Source organism: Salmo salar, chromosome 04 (assembly GCF_965601325.2).
Source record: "Salmo salar chromosome 04, fSalSal1, whole genome shotgun sequence".
Lineage (NCBI taxonomy): Eukaryota > Metazoa > Chordata > Actinopteri > Salmoniformes > Salmonidae > Salmo > Salmo salar.
Genome location: NC_138294.1, coordinates 23,087,950 through 23,110,528, shown reverse-complemented (window position 1 = coordinate 23,110,528; position 22,579 = coordinate 23,087,950).

Here is a 22,579-nt window from a genome sequence, read left to right as displayed (position 1 = left end):
CCGGTGAACTTTACATGTTACTACTAATGGTCCTGTGGATTGTCCATGTTACAACTAATTGCCCTGTGAAGTGTAAATGTTACTACTATTGGTACTGTGAAGTGTAGAGTGTACATGTTACTACTAATGGTCCTGTGAAGTGTATAGTGTACATTTTACTACTAATGGTCCTGTGAAGTGTACATATCGATACTAATGGTCCTGTGGAATGTGCATTTTACTACTAATGGTCCTGTGAAGTGTACATGTTACTACTAATGTTCCTGTGAACTGTACATGTTACTGCTATGTTCCTGTGAACTAATAGTGCACATATTACTACTAATGTTCCTGTGAACTGTAGAGTGCACATGTTACTACTAATGTTCCTGTGAATTGTAGAGTGCACATGTTACTACTAATGGTCCTGTGAACTGTACATGTTCCTACTAATGGTCCTGTGGACTGTACATGTTACTACTAATGGTCCTGTGGACTGTACATTTTGCTGCTAATGGTCCTGTGGACTGTAGAGTGTACATGTTACTACTAATGGTCCTGTGAAGTATACATTTTACTACTAATGGTCCTGTGAAGTGTAGAGTGTACATGTTACTACTAGTTGTCCTGTGAAGTGTAGAGTGTACATGTTGCTACTAATGGTCCTGTGAAGTGTAGATTTTACTACTAATGGTCCTGTGAAGTGAACATGTTGCTACTAATGGTCCTGTGGAATGTGCATTTTACCACTAATGGTCCTGTCAACTGTACATGTTACTACTTATGGTCCTGTGAACTGTAGAGTGCACATGTTACTACTAAAGGTCCTGTGGAGTGTACATGTTACTATTAATGGTCCGGTGAACTTTACATGTTACTACTAATGGTCCTGTGGATTGGACATGTTACAACTAATTGCCCTGTTAAGTGTAAATGTTACTACTATTGGTCCTGTGAAGTGTAGAGTGTACATGTTACTACTAATGGTCCTGTGGACTGTACATGTTACTACTAATGGTCCTGTGAACTGTACATGTTACTACTAATGGTCCTGTGAACTGTAGAGTGTTCATGTTACTACTAATGGTCCTGTGAAGTGTACATGTTAATACTAATGGTCTTGTGAAGTTTACTTGTTACTACTACTTGTCCTGTGAAATGAAAATGTTACTACTTATGGTCCTGTGGATTGCAGAGTGTATACGTTGCTACTAATGGTCCTCTGGACTGTTCATGTTACTAAAAATGGTCCTGTGAAGTGTACATGTTGCTACTAATGGTCTCATGAAGTGTAAATGTTACTACTAATGGTCCTGTGAAGTATACATTTTACAACTAATGGTACTGTGAACTGTACATTTTACTACTAATGGTCCTGTGAACTGTAGAGTGTTCATGTTACTACTAATGGTCCTGTGAAGTGTACATGTTACTACCAAAGGTCGTGTGGAGTGTACATGTTACTACTAATGGTCCTGTGAACTGTAGAGCGTACATGTTACTACTAATGGTCCTGTGAAGTGTAGAGTGTACATGTTACTACTAATGTTCCTGTGAATTGTAGAGTGAACATGTTACTACTTCTTGTCCTGTGAAATGAAAATGTTACTACTAATGGTCCTGTGGACTGTGGAGTGTACATGTTACTGAAAATGGTCCTGTGAAGTGTACATGTTACTACTAATGGTCCTGTGAAGTTTACTTGTTACTACTAATGGTCCTGTGAAATGAAAATGGTACTACTAATGGTCCTGTGGACTGTAGAGTGTATATGTTGCTCCTTATGGTCCTGTGCACTGTTCATGTCACTACTAATGGTCCTGTTAACTGTAGAGTTTACTTGTTACTACTAATGGTCCTGTGAACTCTACATTTTGCTACTAATGGTCCTGTGGAATGTTCATGGTACTACTAATTGCCCTGTGAAGTGTACATGTTGCTACTAATGGTCCTGTGAAGTGGTCATGTTACTACCAAAGGTCCTGTGGGGTGAACATATTACTATTAATGGTCCGGTGAACTTTACATGTTTCTACTAATGGTCATGTGGATTGTCCATGTTACAACTAATTGCCCTGCGAAGTGTAAGTGTTGCTACTAACGGTCCTGTGAAGTGTACATGTTACTACTAATGGTCCTGTGAAGTGTAGAGTATACATGTTTCTACTAATGGTCCTGTGAAGTGTAGAGTGTACATTTTACTACTAATGGTCCTGTGAAGGGAACATATCGCTACTAATGGTCCTGTGGAATGTGAATCTTACTACCAATGGTCCTTTGAAGTGTTCTTGTGAACTGTAGAGTGCACATGTTACTACTAATGTTCCTGTGAACTGTAGAGTGCACATGCTACTACTAATGGTCGTGTGAAGTGTACATGTTACTACTAATGGTCCTGTCAAGTTTACTTGTTACTACTAATGGTCCTGTGAACTGTACATGTTACTACTAATGGTCCTGTGAACTGTAGAGTGTTCATGTTACTACTAATGGTCCTGTGAAGTGTACATGTTAATACTAATGGTCTTGTGAAGTTTACTTGTTACTACTACTTGTCCTGTGAAATGAAAATGTTACTACTTATGGTCCTGTGGATTGTAGAGTGTATACGTTGCTACTAATGGTCCTCTGGACTGTTCATGTTACTAAAAATGGTCCTGTGAAGTGTACATGTTGCTACTAATGGTCCTCGTGAAGTGTACATGTTACTACTAATGGTCCTGTGAAGTATACATTTTACAACTAATGGTACTGTGAACTGTAGAGTGTTCATGTTACTACTAATGGTCCTGTGAAGTGTACATGTTACTACCAAAGGTCGTGTGGAGTGTACATGTTACTACTAATGGTCCTGTGAACTGTAGAGCGTACATGTTACTACTAATGGTCCTGTGATGTGTAGAGTGTACATGTTACTACTAATGTTCCTGTGAATTGTAGAGTGAACATGTTACTACTTCTTGTCCTGTGAAATGAAAATGTTACTACTAATGGTCCTGTGGACTGTGGAGTGTACATGTTACTGAAAATGGTCCTGTGAAGTGTACATGTTACTACTAATGGTCCTGTGAAGTTTACTTGTTACTACTAATGGTCCTGTGAAATGAAAATGGTACTACTAATGGTCCTGTGGACTGTAGAGTGTATATGTTGCTCCTTATGGTCCTGTGAAGTGGTCATGTTACTACCAAAGGTCCTGTCGGAGTGTACATGTTACTACTAATGGTCCGGTGAACTTTACATGTTGCTACTAATGGTCCTGTGGATTGTCCATGTTACAACTAATTGCCCTGTGAAGTGTAAATGTTACTACTAATGGTCCTGTGAAGTGTAGAGTGTACATGTTACTACTAATGGTCCTGTGAAGTGTACATATTACACTAATGGTCCTGTGGAATGTGCATTTTACTACTAATGGTCCTGTGAAGTGTACATGTTACTACTAATGGTCCTGTGAACTGTACATGTTACTACTAATGGTCCTGTGAACTGTAGTGCACATGTTACTACTAATGGTCCTGTGAACTGTAGAGTGTACATGTTACTACTAATGGTCCTGTGAAGTGTAGAGTGAACATGTTACTACTACTGGTCCTGTGAAATGAAAATGTTACTACTAATGGTCCTGTGGACTGTAGAGTGCACATGTTACTACTAATGTTCCTGTGAACTGTAGAGTGCACATGTTACTACTAATGGTCCTGTGAAGTGTACATGTTACTACTAATGGTCCTGTGGATTGTAGAGTGTACATGTTGCTACTAATGGTCCTGTGGACTGTTCATGTTACTAAAAATGGTCCTGTGAAGTGTACATGTTGCTACTAATGGTCCTGTGAAGTGTACATGTTACTACTAATGGTCCTGTGAAGTGTACATTTTACTACTAATGGTCCTGTGAAGTGTACATGTTACTACTAATGGTCCTGTGAAGCTGTCGAGTGTACATGTTACTACTAATGGTCCTGTGAAGTGTAGATATGTTACTACTAATGGTCCTGTGAAGTGTACATGTTGCTACTAATGGTCTGGGAACTTCATTTTACACTAATGGTCCTGTGAAGTGTACATGTTACTGCTAATGGTCCTGTGAGACTGTAGAGTGCTACATGTTACTACTAATGGTCCTGTGGACTGTACATGTTACTACTAATGGTCCGTGTGAAGTGTACATGTTACTACTAATGGTCCTGTGGATTGGACATGTTACAACTAATTGCCCTGTTAAGTGTAAATGTTACTACTAATGGTCCTGTGAAGTGTAGAGTGTACATGTTACTACTAATGGTCCTGTGAAGTGTCCATGGTACTACTAATGGTCCTGTGAAGTGTAGAGTGTACATTTTACTACTAATGGTCCTGCGAAATGTACATATCGCTACTAATGGTCCTGTGGAATGTGCATATTACTACTAATGGTCCTGTGAAGTGTACATGTTACAACTGAAGATCCTTTGAAGTGAAGAGTGCACATGTTACTACTAATGGTCCTGTGATCTGTAGAGATTACATGTTACTACTAATGGTCCTGTGAAGTGTACATGTTACTACCAATGGTCCTGTGGACAATACATGTTACTACTAATGGTCGTGTGGACTGTAGAGTGTACATGTTACTACTAATGGTCCTGTGAAGTGGTCATGTTACTACCAAAGGTCCTGTGGAGTGTACATGTTACTATTAATGGTCGGGTGAACTTTACATGTTACTACTAATGGTCCTGTGGATTGGCCATGTTACAACTAATTGCCCTGTGAAGTGTAAATGTTACTACTATTGGTCCTGTGAAGTGTAGAGTGTACATTTTACTACTAATGGTCCTGTGGAGTGTACATGTTACTCACTAATGGTCCTGTGGACTGTTCATGTTACTACTAATGGTCCTGTGAAGTGTACATGTTGCTACTAATGGTCTCGTGAAGTGTAAATGTTACTACTAATGGTCCTGTGAAGTATACATTTTACAACTAATGGTACTGTGAACTGTAGAGTGTTCATGTTACTACTAATGGTCCTGTGAAGTGTACATGTTACTACCAAAGGTCGTGTGGAGTGTACATGTTACTACTAATGGTCCTGTGAACTGTAGAGCGTACATGTTACTACTAATGGTCCTGTGATGTGTAGAGTGTACATGTTACTACTAATGTTCCTGTGAATTGTAGAGTGAACATGTTACTACTTCTTGTCCTGTGAAATGAAAATGTTACTACTAATGGTCCTGTGGACTGTGGAGTGTACATGTTACTGAAAATGGTCCTGTGAAGTGTACATGTTACTACTAATGGTCCTGTGAAGTTTACTTGTTACTACTAATGGTCCTGTGAAATGAAAATGGTACTACTAATGGTCCTGTGGACTGTAGAGTGTATATGTTGCTCCTTATGGTCCTGTGCACTGTTCATGTCACTACTAATGGTCCTGTTAACTGTAGAGTTTACTTGTTACTACTAATGGTCCTGTGAACTCTACATTTTGCTACTAATGGTCCTGTGGAATGTTCATGGTACTACTAATTGCCCTGTGAAGTGTACATGTTGCTACTAATGGTCCTGTGAAGTGGTCATGTTACTACCAAAGGTCCTGTGGGGTGAACATATTACTATTAATGGTCCGGTGAACTTTACATGTTTCTACTAATGGTCATGTGGATTGTCCATGTTACAACTAATTGCCCTGCGAAGTGTAAGTGTTGCTACTAACGGTCCTGTGAAGTGTACATGTTACTACTAATGGTCCTGTGAAGTGTAGAGTATACATGTTACTACTAATGGTCCTGTGAAGTGTAGAGTATACATGTTTCTACTAATGGTCCTGTGAAGTGTAGAGTGTACATTTTACTACCAATGGTCCTTTGAAGTGTTCTTGTGAACTGTAGAGTGCACATGTTACTACTAATGTTCCTGTGAACTGTAGAGTGCACATGCTACTACTAATGGTCGTGTGAAGTGTACATGTTACTACTAATGGTCCTGTCAAGTTTACTTGTTACTACTACTTCTCCTGTGAAATGAAAATGTTACTACTAATGGTCCTGTGGATTGTAGAGTGTATATGTTGCTCCTAATGGTCCTGTGGACTGTTCATGTTACTAAAAATGGTCCTGTGAAGTGTACATGTTGCTACTAATGGTCCTGTGAAGTGTACATGTTGCTGCTAATGGTCCTGTGATGTGTACATTTGACTACTAATGGTCCTGTGAAGTGTACATGTTACTACCAATGTTCCTGTGACCTGTACATGTTACTACCAATGTTCCTGTGAACTGTAGACTGCACATGTTACTACTAATGTTCCTGTGAACTGTAGATGACATGTTACTACTAATGTTCCTGTGAACTGTAGAGTGCATGTTACTACTTCTTGTCCTGTGAAATGAAAATGTTATTTCTAATGGTCCTGTGGATTGTAGAGTGTACATGTTGCTACTAATGGTCCTGTGGACTGTTCATGTTACTAAAAATGGTCCTGTGAAGTGTACATGTCGCTACTAATGGTCCTCTGGAATGTACATGTCGCTACTAATGGTCCTGTGGAATGTACATGTTACTACTAATGGTCCTGTGAAGTGTAGAGTGTACATGTTACTACTAATGGTCCTGTGAAGTGTCCATGGTACTACTAATGGTCCTGTGAAGTGTAGAGTGTACATTTTACTACTAATGGTCCTGCGAAATGTACATATCGCTACTAATGGTCCTGTGGAATGTGCATATTACTACTAATGGTCCTGTGAAGTGTACATGTTACAACTGAAGATCCTTTGAAGTGAAGAGTGCACATGTTACTACTAATGGTCCTGTGATCTGTAGAGTTACATGTTACTACTAATGGTCCTGTGAAGTGTACATGTTACTACTAATGGTCCTGTGGAAATGACATGTTACTACTAATGGTCCTGTGGACTGTAGAGTGTACATGTTACTACTAATGGTCCTGTGAAGTGGTCATGTTACTACTAAAGGTCCTGTGGAGTGTACATGTTACTATTAATGGTCCGGTGAACTTTACATGTTACTACTAATGGTCCTGTGGATTGGCCATGTCACAACTAATTGCCCTGTGAAGTGTAAATGTTACTACTATTGGTCCTGTGAAGTGTAGAGTGTACATGTTACTACTAATGGTCCTGTGAAGTGTACATATTGACACCAATGTTCCTGTGGAATGTGCCTTTTACTACTAATGGTCCTGTGAAGTGTACATGTTACTACTAATGGTCCTGTGGACTGTACATGTTACTACTAATGGTCCTGTGAACTGTAGTGCACATGTTACTACTAATGGTCCTGTGAACTGTAGAGTGTACATGTTACTACTAATGGTCCTGTGGATTGGCCATGTTACAACTAATTGCCCTGTGAGGTGTAAATGTTACTACTATTGGTCCTGTGAAGTGTAGAGTGTACATGTTACTACTAATGGTCCTGTGAAGTGTACATTTGACCCCAATGTTCCTGTGGAATGTGCCTTTTACTACTAATGGTCCTGTGAAGTGTACATGTTACTACTAATGGTCCTGTGGACTGTACATGTTACTACTAATGGTCCTGTGAACTGTAGAGTGCACATGTTACTACTAATGGTCCTGTGAACTGTAGAGTGCACATGTTACTACTAATGGTCCTGTGAACTGTAGAGCGTACATGTTACTACTAATGGTCCTGTGGATTGGCCATGTTACAACTAATTGCCCTGTGAAGTGTAAATGTTACTACTATTGGTCCTGTGAAGTGTAGAGTGTACATTTTACTACTAATGGTCCTGTGAAGTGTACATATTGACCCCAATGTTCCTGTGGAATGTGCCTTTTACTACTAATGGTCCTGTGAAGTGTACATGTTACTACTAATGGTCCTGTGGACTGTACATGTTACTACTAATGGTCCTGTGAACTGTAGAGTGCACATGTTACTACTAATGGTCCTGTGAACTGTGGGTACATGTTACTACTAATGGTCCTGTGAATGTAGTGAACATGTTACTAGTTCTTGTCCTGTGAAATGAAAATGTTACTACTAATGGTCCTGTGGACTGTGGAGTGTACATGTTACTACTAATGGCCCTGTGAAGTGTAGAGTGAACATGTTACTACTAATGGTCCTGTGAAGTGTTCATGTTACTAAAAATGGTCCTGTGAAGTGTACATGTTGCTACTAATGGTCTCGTGAAGTGTAAATGTTACTACTAATGGTCCTGTGAAGTGTACATTTTACTACTAATGGTCCTGTGAAGTGTTCATGTTACTACTAATGGTGCTGTGAAATGTACATATTATACTAATGGTCCTGTGGAGTGTACATGTTACTGCTAATGGTCCTGTGAAGTGGTTATGTTACTACCAAAGGTCCTGTGGAGTGTACATGTTACTATTAATGGTCAGGGGAACTTTACATTTTACGACTAATGGTCCTGTGAAGGGTACATGTTACTGCTAATGGTCCTGTGAAGTCTACATGTTACTACCAATGGTCCTGTGGACTGTACATGTTACTACTAATGGTCCTGTGGACTGTACATTTTGCTGCTAATGGTCCTGTGGACTGTAGAGTGTACATGTTACTACTAATGGTCCTGTGAAGTGTAGAGTGTACATGTTACTACTAATGGTCCTGTGAAATGTACATATCGCTACTAATGGTCCTGTGGAATGTGCATATTACTACTAATGGTCCTGTGAAGTGTACATGTTACAACTGAAGATCCTTTGAAGTGAAGAGTGCACATGTTACTACTAATGGTCCTGTGATCTGTAGAGATTACATGTTACTACTAATGGTCCTGTGAAGTGTACATGTTACTACCAATGGTCCTGTGGACAATACATGTTACTACTAATGGTCGTGTGGACTGTAGAGTGTACATGTTACTACTAATGGTCCTGTGAAGTGGTCATGTTACTACCAAAGGTCCTGTGGAGTGTACATGTTACTATTAATGGTCGGGTGAACTTTACATGTTACTACTAATGGTCCTGTGGATTGGCCATGTTACAACTAATTGCCCTGTGAAGTGTAAATGTTACTACTATTGGTCCTGTGAAGTGTAGAGTGTACATTTTACTACTAATGGTCCTGTGAAGTGTACATATTGACCCCAATGTTCCTGTGGAATGTGCCTTTTACTACTAATGGTCCTGTGAAGTGTACATGTTACTACTAATGGTCCTGTGGACTGTACATGTTACTACTAATGGTCCTGTGAACTGTAGAGTGCACATGTTACTACTAATGGTCCTGTGAACTGTAGAGCGTACATGTTACTACTAATGGTCCTGTGGATTGGCCATGTTACAACTAATTGCCCTGTGAAGTGTAAATGTTACTACTATTGGTCCTGTGAAGTGTAGAGTGTACATTTTACTACTAATGGTCCTGTGAAGTGTACATATTGACCCCAATGTTCCTGTGGAATGTGCCTTTTACTACTAATGGTCCTGTGAAGTGTACATGTTACTACTAATGGTCCTGTGGACTGTACATGTTACTACTAATGGTCCTGTGAACTGTAGAGTGCACATGTTACTACTAATGGTCCTGTGAACTGTAGAGCGTACATGTTACTACTAATGGTCCTGTGAATTGTAGAGTGAACATGTTACTAGTTCTTGTCCTGTGAAATGAAAATGTTACTACTAATGGTCCTGTGGACTGTGGAGTGTACATGTTACTACAAATGGTCCTGTGAAGTGTAGAGTGAACATGTTACTACTAATGGTCCTGTGAAGTGTTCCTGTTACTAAAAATGGTCCTGTGAAGTGTACATGTTGCTACTAATGGTCTCGTGAAGTGTAAATGTTACTACTAATGGTCCTGTGAAGTGTACATTTTACTACTAATGGTCCTGTGAAGTGTTCATGTTACTACTAATGGTGCTGTGAAATGTACATATTATACTAATGGTCCTGTGGAGTGTACATGTTACTGCTAATGGTCCTGTGAAGTGGTTATGTTACTACCAAAGGTCCTGTGGAGTGTACATGTTACTATTAATGGTCAGGGGAACTTTACATTTTACGACTAATGGTCCTGTGAAGGGTATATGTTACTGCTAATGGTCCTGTGAAGTCTACATGTTACTACCAATGGTCCTGTGGACTGTACATGTTACTACTAATGGTCCTGTGGACTGTACATTTTGCTGCTAATGGTCCTGTGGACTGTAGAGTGTACATGTTACTACTAATGGTCCTGTGAAGTGGTCATGTTACTACCAAAGGTCCTGTGGAGTGTACATGGTCCGGTGAACTTTACATTTTACTACTAATGGTCCTGTGGATTGTCCATGTTACAACTAATTGCCCTGTGAAGTGTAAATGTTACTACTATTGGTCCTGTGAACTGTAGAGCGTACATGTTACTACTAATGGTCCTGTGGATTGGCCATGTTACAACTAATTGCCCTGTGAAGTGTAAATGTTACTACTATTGGTCCTGTGAAGTGTAGAGTGTACATTTTACTACTAATGGTCCTGTGAAGTGTACATATCGACCCCAATGTTCCTGTGGAATGTGCGTTTTACTACTAATGGTCCTTTGAAGGGTACATGTTACTACTAATGGTCCTGTGGACTGTACATGTTACTACTATTGGTCCTGTGAACTGTACAAGTTACTACTAATGGTCCTGTGAAGTGTTGAGTTTTCATGTTACTACTAATGGTGCTGTGAAGTGTACATGTTAATACTAATGGTCCTGTGAAGTTTACTTGTTACTACTACTTGTCCTGTGAAATGAAAATGTTACTACTTATGGTCCTGTGGACTGTAGAGTGTATATGTTGCTACTAATGGTCCTGTGAAATGTAGAGCGTACATGTTACTACTAATGGTCCTGTGAACTGTAGAGTGAACATGTTACTACTAATGGTCCAGTGAAGTGTACATGTTACTACTAATGGTCCTGTGGAGTGTAGAGTGAACATGTTACTACTAATGGTCCTGTGAAGTGTACATGTTACTAATAATGGTCCGGTGAACTTTACATGTTACTACTAATGGTCCTGTGGATTGGGCATGTTACTACTAATGGTCCTGTGAACTGTAGAGTGCAAATGTTACTACTAATGGTCCTGTGAACTGTACATGTTACTATTATTGGTCCTGTGAAGTGTAGAGTGCACATGTTACTACTAATTGTCCTGTGAACTGTAAATGTTACTGCTATTGGTCCTGTGAAGTGTAGAGTGTACATGTTACTACTAATGGTCCTGTGAACTGTAGAGTGTACATTTTACTACTAATGGTCCTGTGAACTGTAGAGTGCACAATTTACTACTAATGGTCCTGTGGAACTGTAGAGTGCACAATTTACTACTAATGTTCCTATGAACTGTAGAGTGCACATGTTACTACTAATGTTCCTGTGAACTGTAGAGTGCACATGCTACTACTAATGGTCGTGTGAAGTGTACATGTTACTACTAATGGTCCTGTCAAGTTTACTTGTTACTACTACTTGTCCTGTGAAATGAAAATGTTACTACTAATGGTCCTGTGGACTGTTCATGTCAGTGCTATATGTTGCTCCTTATGGTCCTGTGGACTGTTCATGTCACTAAAAATGGTCCTGTGAGAGTGTACATGTTACTACTAATGGTCCTGTGAAATGTACATGTTACTACTAATGGTCCTGTGAAGTGTACATGTTGCTACTAATGGTCCTGTGATGTGTACATTTGACTACTAATGGTCCTGTGAAGTGTACATGTTACTACCAATGTTCCTGTGAACTGTAGACTGCACAAGTTACTACTAATGTTCCTGTGAACTGTAGAGTGCACATGTTACTACTTCTTGTCCTGTGAAATGAAAATGTTACTTCTAATGGTCCTGTGGATTGTTGAGTGTTTATGTTGCTATTAATGGTCCTGTGGACTGTTCATGTTACTAAAAATGGTCCTGTGAAGTGTACATGTCGCTACTAATGGTCCTCTGGAATGTACATGTTGCTACTAATGGTCCTGTGAAGTGTACATGTTACTATTAATGGTCCTGTGAAGTGTAGAGTGTACATGTTACTACTAATGGTCCTGTGAAATGTCCATGGTACTACTAATGGTCCTGTGAAGTGTAGAGTGTACATTTTACTACTAATGGTCCTGTGAAATGTACATATCGCTACTAATGGTCCTGTGGAATGTGCATATTACTACTAATGTTCCTGTGAACTGTACATGTTACTACTATGTTCCTGTGAACTGTACATGTTACTACTATGTTCCTGTGAACTGTACATGTTACTACTATGTTCCTGTGAAGTGTAGAGTGCACATGTTACTACCAATTGTCCTGTGAACTGTAAATGTTACTGCTATTGGTCCTGTGAAGTGCACAGTGTACATGTTACTACTAATGGTCCTGTGAAATGTAGAGTGTACATTTTACTACTAATGGTCCTGTGGAATGTGCATTTTACTACTAATGGTCCTGTGAAGTGTACAAGTTACTACTAATGTTCCTGTGAAGTGTACAAGTTACTACTAATGTTCCTGTGAAGTGTACAAGTTACTACTAATGTTCCTGTGAACTGTACATGTTACTACTATGTTCTTGTGAACTGTAGAGTGCACATGTTACTACTAATGTTCCTGTGAACTGTAGAGTGCACATGCTACTACTAATGGTCGTGTGAAATGTACATGTTACTACTAATGGTCCTGTCAAGTTTACTTGTTACTACTACTTGTCCTGTGAAATGAAAATGTTACTACTAATGGTCCTGTGGATTGTAGAGTGTATATGTTGCTCCTAATGGTCCTGTGGACTGTTCATGTTACTAAAAATGGTCCTGTGAAGTGTACATGTTGCTACTAATGGTCCTGTGAAATGTACATGTTGCTACTAATGGTCCTGTGATGTGTACATTTGACTACTAATGGTCCTGTGAAGTGTACATGTTACTACCAATGTTCCTGTGAACTGTAGACTGCACAAGTTACTACTAATGTTCCTGTGAACTGTAGAGTGCACATGTTACTACTTCTTGTCCTGTGAAATGAAAATGTTACTTCTAATGGTCCTGTGGATTGTTGAGTGTTTATGTTGCTACTAATGGTCCTGTGGACTGTTCATGTTACTAAAAATGGTCCTGTGAAGTGTACATGTCGCTACTAATGGTCCTCTGGAATGTACATGTTGCTACTAATGGTCCTGTGAAGTGTACATGTTACTACTAATGGTCCTGTGAAGTGTAGAGTGTACATGTTACTACTAATGGTCCTGTGAAATGTCCATGGTACTACTAATGGTCCTGTGAAGTGTAGAGTGTACATTTTACTACTAATGGTCCTGTGAAATGTACATATCGCTATTAATGGTCCTGTGGAATGTGCATATTACTACTAATGGTCCTGTGAAGTGTACATGTTGATACTAATGGTCCTGTGGAATGTACAAGTCAGTACTGATGTTCCTGTGAACTGTAAATGTTACTACTATTGGTCCTGTCAAGTGTAGAGTGCACATATTGATACTAATGGTCCTGTGGAATGTGCATTTTACTACTAATGGTCCTGTGAAGTGTACAAGTTACTACTAATGTTCCTGTGAACTGTACATGTTACTACTATGTTCCTGTGAACTGTACATGTTACTACTATGTTCCTGTGAACTGTACATGTTACTACTATGTTCCTGTGAACTGTAGAGTGCACATGTCACTACTAATGTTCCTGTGAACTGTAAATGTTACTATTATTGGTCCTGTGAAGTGTAGAGTGTACATGTTACTACTAATGGTCCTGTGAAATGTAGAGTGTACATTTTACTACTAATGGTCCTGTGGAATGTGCATTTTACTACTAATGGTCCTGTGAAGTGTACAAGTTACTACTAATGTTCCTGTGAAGTGTACAAGTTACTACTAATGTTCCTGTGAAGTGTACAAGTTACTACTAATGTTCCTGTGAACTGTACATGTTACTACTATGTTCTTGTGAACTGTAGAGTGCACATGTTACTACTAATGTTCCTGTGAACTGTAGAGTGCACATGCTACTACTAATGGTCGTGTGAAATGTACATGTTACTACTAATGGTCCTGTCAAGTTTACTTGTTACTACTACTTCTCCTGTGAAATGAAAATGTTACTACTAATGGTCCTGTGAAGTGTACATGTTGCTACTAATGGTCCTGTGATGTGTACATTTGACTACTAATGGTCCTGTGAAGTGTACATGTTACTACCAATGTTCCTGTGAACTGTAGACTGCACAAGTTACTACTAATGTTCCTGTGAACTGTAGAGTGCACATGTTACTACTTCTTGGCCTGTGAAATGAAAATGTTACTTCTAATGGTCCTGTGGATTGTAGAGTGTTTATGTTGCTACTAATGGTCCTGTGGACTGTTCATGTTACTAAAAATGGTCCTGTGAAGTGTACATGTCGCTACTAATGGTCCTCTGGAATGTACATGTTGCTACTAATGGTCCTGTGAAGTGTACATGTTACTACTAATGGTCCTGTGAAGAGTAGTGTACATGTTACTACTAATGGTCCTGTGAAATGTCCATAGTACTACTAATGGTCCTGTGAAGTGTAGAGTGTACATTTTACTACTAATGGTCCTGTGAAATGTACATATCGCTACTAATGGTCCTGTGGAATGTGCATATTACTACTAATGGTCCTGTGAAGTGTACATGTTACTACTAATGGTCCTGTGAATTGTAGAGTGCACATGTTACTACTCCTTGTCCTGTGAAATGAAAATGTTACTACTAATGGTCCTCTGGACTGTACATGTTACTACTAATGGTCCTGTGAAGTGTACATGTTACTACTAATGGTCCTGTGAAGTGTAGAGTGTACATTTTACTACTAATGGTCCTGTGAAGTGTACATATCGCTACTAATGGTCCTGTGGAATGTGAATGTTACTACTAATGGTCCTGTGAAGTGTACATGTTACTACTAATGGTCCTGTGAACTGTAGAGTGCACATGTTACTACTTCTTGTCCTGTGAAATGAAAATGTTACTACTAATGGTCCTGTGGATTGTAGAGTGTATATGTTGCTACTAATGGTCCTGTGGACTGTTCATGTTACTAAAAATGGTCCTGTGAAGTGTACATGTTACTACTAATGGTCCTGTGAAGTGTAGAGTGTACATGTTACTACTAATGGTCCTGTGAAGTGTACATGTTACTACTAATGGTCCTGTGAAGTGTAGAGTGTACATGTTACTACTAATGGTCCTGTGAAGTTTACATATCGCTACTAATGGTCCTGTGGAATGTACAATTTCCTACTAATGGTCCGGTTGACTGTATTGTGCACATGTTGCTACTAATGGTCCTGTGAAGTTTAAATGTTACCACTAATGGTCCAGTGAAATGTACATGTTACTACTAATGTCCCTGTGAACTGTACATGTTACTACTAATGTTCTGGTGAACTGTACATGTTACTACTAATGGTCCTGTGAACTGTACATGTTACTACTAATGTTCCTGTGAACTGTACATGTTACTACTAATGGTCCTGTGAAGTGTACATGTTACTACTAATGGTCCTGTGAACTGTAGAGTGCGCATGTTACTACTAATGGTCCTGTGAACTGTAGAGTGTACATGTTACTACTACTGGTCCTGTGAAATGAAAATGTTACTACTAATGGTCCTGTGGACTGTGAGTTACATGTTACTACTAATGGTCCTGTGAAGTGTACATGTTACTACTAATGGTCCTGTGAAGTGTAGAGTGTACATGAACTAATAATGGTCCTGTGAAGTGTTCATGTTACTACTAATGGTCCTGTGAAGTGTACATGTTACTACTAATGGTCATGTGGAGTGTACATGTTACTACTAATGGTCCTGTGAAGTGTTCATGTTACTACTAATTGTCCTGTGGATATTCCATGTTACAACTAATTGCCCTGTGAATTGTAAAGAGAGTACGACCCTGCCTCACACAGGAAGCGGCGCAGATCCTAATCCAGGCACTTGTCATCTCCCGTCTGGATTACTGCAACTCGCTGTTGGCTGGGCTTCCTAGCTGTGCCATTAAACCCCTACAACTCATCCAGAACGCCGCAGCCCGTCTGGTGTTCAACCTTCCCAAGTTCTCTCACGTCACCCCGCTCCTCCGCTCTCTCCACTGGCTTCCAGTTGAAGCTCGCATCCGCTACAAGACCATGGTGCTTGCCTACGGAGCTGTGAGGGGAACGGCACCTCCGTACCTTCAGGCTCTGATCAGGCCCTACACCCAAACAAGGGCACTGCGTTCATCCACCTCTGGCCTGCTCGCCTCCCTACCTCTGAGGAAGCACAGTTCCCGCTCAGCCCAGTCAAAACTGTTCGCTGCTCTGGCACCCCAATGGTGGAACAAGCTCCCTCACGACGCCAGGACAGCGGAGTCAATCACCACCTTCCGGAGACACCTGAAACCCCACCTCTTTAAGGAATACCTAGGATAGGATAAAGTAATCCTTCTAACCCCCCCCCCCCCCCCCTTAAAAGATTTAGATGCACTATTGTAAAGTGGTTGTTCCACTGGATATCATAAGGTGAATGCACCAATTTGTAAGTCGCTCTGGATAAGAGCGTCTGCTAAATGACTTAAATGTAATGTAAATGTAAATGTAAATGTTGCTACTAATGGTCCTGTGAAGTGTACATGTTACTAATAATGGTCAGGTGAACTTTACATGTTACTACTAATGGTCCTGTGGATTGGGCATGTTACAACTAATTGCCCTGTGAAGTGTAAATGTTACTACTATGGGTCCTGTGAAATGTAGAGTGTACATTTTACTACTAATGGTCCTGTGAAGTGTACATATCGACCCCAATGTTCCTGTGGAATGTGCGTTTTACTACTAATGGTCCTTTGAAGGGTACATGTTACTACTAATGGTCCTATGGACTGTACATGTTACTACTATTGGTCCTGTGAACTGTAGATTGCACATGTTACTACTAATGGTCCTGTGAACTGTTGAGTTTTCATGTTACTACTAATGGTGTTGTGAAGTGTACATGTTAATACTAATGGTCCTGTGAAGTTTACTTGTTACTACTACTTGTCCTGTGAAATGAAAATGTTACTACTTATGGTCCTGTGGATTGTAGAGTGTATATGTTGCTACTAATGGTCCTGTGAAATGTAGAGCGTACATGTTACTACTAATGGTCCTGTGAACTGTAGAGTGAACATGTTACTACTACTTGTCCTGTGAAGTGTACATGTTACTACTAATGGTCATGTGAAGTGTAGAGTGAACATGTTACTACTAATGGTCCTGTGAAGTGTTCATGTTACTAAAAATGGTCCTGTGAAGTGTACATGTTGCTACTAATGGGCTCGTGAAGTGTAAATGTTACTACTAATGGTCCTGTGAATTTACATTTTACTACTAATGGTCCTGTGAACTGTAGAGTGTTCATGTTACTACTAATGGTCCTGTGAAATGTACATGTTACTACTAAAGGTCCTTAGAAGTTTAGAGTGCAAATGTTACTACTAATGGTCCTGTGAACTGTAGAGATTACATGTTACTACTAATGGTCCTGTGAAGTGTACATGTTACTGCTAATGGTCCTGTGAAGTGTTGAGCGTACATTTTACTACTACTGGTCCTGTGAAGTGTTCATGTTACTACTAATGGTGCTGTGAAGTGTACATATTATACTAATGGTCCTGTGGAGTGTACATGTTACTGTTAATGGTCCTGTGAAGTGGTAATGTTACTACCAAAGGTCCTGTGGAGTGTACATGTTACTACTATTGGTCCTGTGGATTGTCCATGTTACAACTAATTGCCCTGTGAAGTGTAAATGTTACTACTATTGGTCCTGTGAAGTGTAGAGTGTACATGTTACTACTAATGGTCCTGTGAAGTGTACATGTTACTACTAATGGTCCTGTGAAATGTAGATATTACATTTTACTGCTAATGGTCCTGTGAAGTGTACATATTGATACTAATGGTCCTGTGGAATGTACATGTTACTACTAATGGTCCTGTGAAATTTACAAGTCAGTACTAATGTTCCTGTGAACTGTAAATGTTACTACTATTGGTCCTGTCAAGTGTAGAGTGGACATATTGATACTAATGGTCCTGTGGAATGTGCATTTTACTACTAATGGTCCTGTGAAGTGTACAAGTTACTACTAATGTTCCTGTGAACTGTACATGTTACTACTATGTTCCTGTGAACTGTACATGTTACTACTATGTTCCTGTGAACTGTACATGTTACTACTATGTTCCTGTGAACTGTAGAGTGCACATGTCACTACTAATGTTCCTGTGAACTGTAAATGTTACTATTATTGGTCCTGTGAAGTGTAGAGTGCACATGTTACTACCAATTGTCCTGTGAACTGTAAATGTTACTGCTATTGGTCCTGTGAAGTGTAGAGTGTACATGTTACTACTAATGGTCCTGTGAAATGTAGAGTGTACATTTTACTACTAATGGTCCTGTGGAATGTGCATTTTACTACTAATGGTCCTGTGAAGTGTACAAGTTACTACTAATGTTCCTGTGAAGTGTACAAGTTACTACTAATGTTCCTGTGAAGTGTACAAGTTACTACTAATGTTCCTGTGAACTGTACATGTTACTACTATGTTCTTGTGAACTGTAGAGTGCACATGTTACTACTAATGTTCCTGTGAACTGTGGAGTGCACATGCTACTACTAATGGTCGTGTGAAATGTACATGTTACTACTAATGGTCCTGTCAAGTTTACTTGTTACTACTACTTGTCCTGTGAAATGAAAATGTTACTACTAATGGTCCTGTGGATTGTAGAGTGTATATGTTGCTCCTAATGGTCCTGTGGACTGTTCATGTTACTAAAAATGGTCCTGTGAAGTGTACATGTTGCTACTAATGGTCCTGTGAAATGTACATGTTACTACTAATGGTCCTGTGAAGTGTACATGTTGCTACTAATGGTCCTGTGATGTGTACATTTGACTACTAATGGTCCTGTGAAGTGTACATGTTACTACCAATGTTCCTGTGAACTGTAGACTGCACAAGTTACTACTAATGTTCCTGTGAACTGTAGAGTGCACATGTTACTACTTCTTGTCCTGTGAAATGAAAATGTTACTTCTAATGGTCCTGTGGATTGTTGAGTGTTTATGTTGCTACTAATGGTCCTGTGGACTGTTCATGTTACTAAAAATGGTCCTGTGAAGTGTACATGTCGCTACTAATGGTCCTCTGGAATGTACATGTTGCTACTAATGGTCCTGTGAAGTGTAGAGTGTACATGTTACTACTAATGGTCCTGTGAAATGTCCATGGTACTACTAATGGTCCTGTGAAGTGTAGAGTGTACATTTTACTACTAATGGTCCTGTGAAATGTACATATCGCTACTAATGGTCCTGTGGAATGTGCATATTACTACTAATGGTCCTGTGAAGTGTACATGTTGATACTAATGGTCCTGTGGAATGTACATGTTACTACTAATGGTCCTGTGAAATTTACAAGTCAGTACTGATGTTCCTGTGAACTGTAAATGTTACTACTATTGGTCCTGTCAAGTGTAGAGTGCACATATTGATACTAATGGTCCTGTGGAATGTGCATTTTACTACTAATGGTCCTGTGACGTGTACAAGTTACTACTAATGTTCCTGTGAATTGTACATGTTGCTACTAATGGTCTCGTGAAGTGTAAATGTTACTACTAATGGTCCTGTGAAATGTACATTTTACTACTAATGGTCCTGTGAAGTGTAGAGCGTACATTTTACTACTAATGGTCCTGTGAAATGTTCATGTTACTACTAATGGTGCTGTGAAGTCTACATATTATAATGAATGGTCCTGTGGAGTGTACATGTTACTGCTAATGGTCTTGTGAAGTGGTTATGTTACTACCAAAGGTCCTGTGAAGTGTAAATCTTACTACTATTGGTCCTGTGAAATGTAGAGTGTACATATCGACCCCAATGTTCCTGTGGAATGTGCGTTTTACTACTAATGGTCCTGTGAAGTGAACATGTTACTACTAATGGTCCTGTGAACTGTAGAGTGCACATGTTACTACTAATGGTCCTGTGAACTGTAGAGTGTTCATGTTACTACTAATGGTCCTGTGAACTGTACATGTTACTACTAATGGTCCTGTGAACTGTAGAGTGAACATGTTACTACTAATGGTCCTGTGAACTGTAGAGTGGACATGTTACTACTAATTGTCCTGTGAAGTGTACATGTTACTACTAATGGTCCTGTGGACTGTAGAGTGTATATTTTGCTACTAATGTCCCTGTGGACGGTTCATGTTACTAAAAATGGTCCTGTGAAGTGTAGAGTGTACATTTTACTACTAATGGTCCAGTGAAGTGTACATATCGCTACTAATGGTCAGATGGAATATGCATTTTACTACTAATGGTCCTGTGAAGTGCACATGTCACTACTAATGGTCCTGTGAACTGTACATGTTACTACTAATGGTCCTGTGGAATGTACATGCTACTACTAATGGTCCTGTGGATGGTTCATGTTACTAAAAATGGTCCTGTGAAGTGTACATTTCGCTACTAATGGTCCTGTGGAATGTACATGTTACTACTAATGGTCCTGTGAAGTATACATGTTACTACTAATGGCCCTTTGAAGTGTTCATGTCACTACTAATGGTCCTGTTAACTGTAAAGTTTACTTGTTATTACTAATGGTCCTGTGAACTCTACATTTTGCTACTAATGGTCCTGTGGATTGTTCATGGTACTACGAATCACCCTGTGAAGTGTACATGTTGCAACTAATGGTCCTGTGAAGTGTATATGTTACTACTAATTGTCCTGTGAAGTGTAGAGTGTACATGTTATTGCTAATGGTCCTGTGAAGTGCACATGTTACTACTGAGGGTCTTGTGAAATGCACATGATACTTCTAATGGTCAAATGAAGTGTACATGTTGCTACTACTGGTCCTGTTGACTGTACATTTTACTACTAATTGTCCTGTGGACTTTATTGTGTACATGTTGCTACTAATGGTCCTGTGAAGTTTACATGTTACCACTAATGGTCCTGTGGACTGTATGGTGTACATGTTACTACTAATGGTCCTGTGAAGTGTACATGTTACTAATAATGGTCCTGTGAAATGTACATGTTAAAACTTATGGTCCAGGGTACTGCATATGTTTCTACTAATGGTCCTGTGAAGTGTACATTTTTCTGCTAATGGTCCTGTGGACTGTACATGTTACTACTAATGGGCCTGTGAAGTGTACATGTCGCTACTAATGGTCCTGTTAAGTGTACATGTAACAACTAATGGTCCTTTTAAGCGTACATATTGCTACTAAAGGTCCTGTGAAGTGTACATGTTACTATAAATGTCCTGTGAACTTTTTATGTTACTACTGATGGTCTTGTGGAGTGTACATGTTACTACTTATGTTCCTGTGAAGTGTACATGTTACTACTAATGTTCCCGTGAAGTGTAGAGTGTACATTTTACTACTAATGGTCCTGTGAAGTGTACATATCGCTACTAATGGTCATGTGGAATGTACATGTTACTACCAATGGTCCTGTGGAGTGCACATGTTACTCCTATTGGTCCTGTGGACTGTGAAGTGTACATGTTGCTAGTAATGGTCCTGTGGACTGTGGAGAGTACATGCTGCTACTAAATGTCCTGCGAAATGTACATATTACTACTAATGGCCCTTTAAAGTGTACATGTTAATTCTAATGGTCCTGTGAACTCTACATTTTGCTACTTATGGTCCTGGGGATTGTTCATGGTACTACTAATTGCCCGGTGAAGTGTACATGTTGCTACTAATGGCCCTATGAAGGTTACATGTTACCACTAATGGTCCTGTGGACTGTAGGATGCACATGTTACTACTAATGGTCCTGTGAAATGTACATTTTACTACTAATGGTCCTGTGGAGTGTACATGTTACTACTTATGGTCCTGTTGAGTGTAAATATTACTACCAATGGTCCTGTGTACTGTACATGTTACTACTACTTTTACTCTCCAAAACTCTTGAACGTGCCGTCCTTGGCCAGCTCTCCTGCTATCGCTCTCAGAATGACCTTCTTGATCCTAATCAGTCAGGTTTCAAGACTGGGCATTCAACTGAGACTGCTCTTCTCTGTGTCACGGAGGCTCTCCGCACTGCTAAAGCTAACTCTCTCTCCTCTGCTCTCATACTTCTAGACCTATCTGCTGCCTTTGATACTGTGAACCATCAGATCCTCCTCTCCACCCTCTCCGAGTTGGGCATCTCCGGCGTGGCCCACGCTTGGATTGCGTCCTACCTGACAGGTCGCTTCTACCAGGTGGCGTGGCGAGAATCTGTCTCCGCACCATGCGCTCTCACCACTGGTGTCCCCCAGGGCTCTGTTCTAGGCCCTCTCCTATTCTCGCTATACACCAAGTCACTTGGCTCTGTCATATCCTCACATGGTCTCTCCTATCATTGCTATGCAGACGACACACAATTAATCTTCTCCTTTCCCCCTTCTGATAACCAGGCGGCGAATCGCATCTCTGCATGTCTGTCAGACATATCAGTGTGGATGACGGATCACCAGCTCAAGCTGAACCTCGGCAAGACGGAGCTGCTCTTCCTCCCGGGGAAG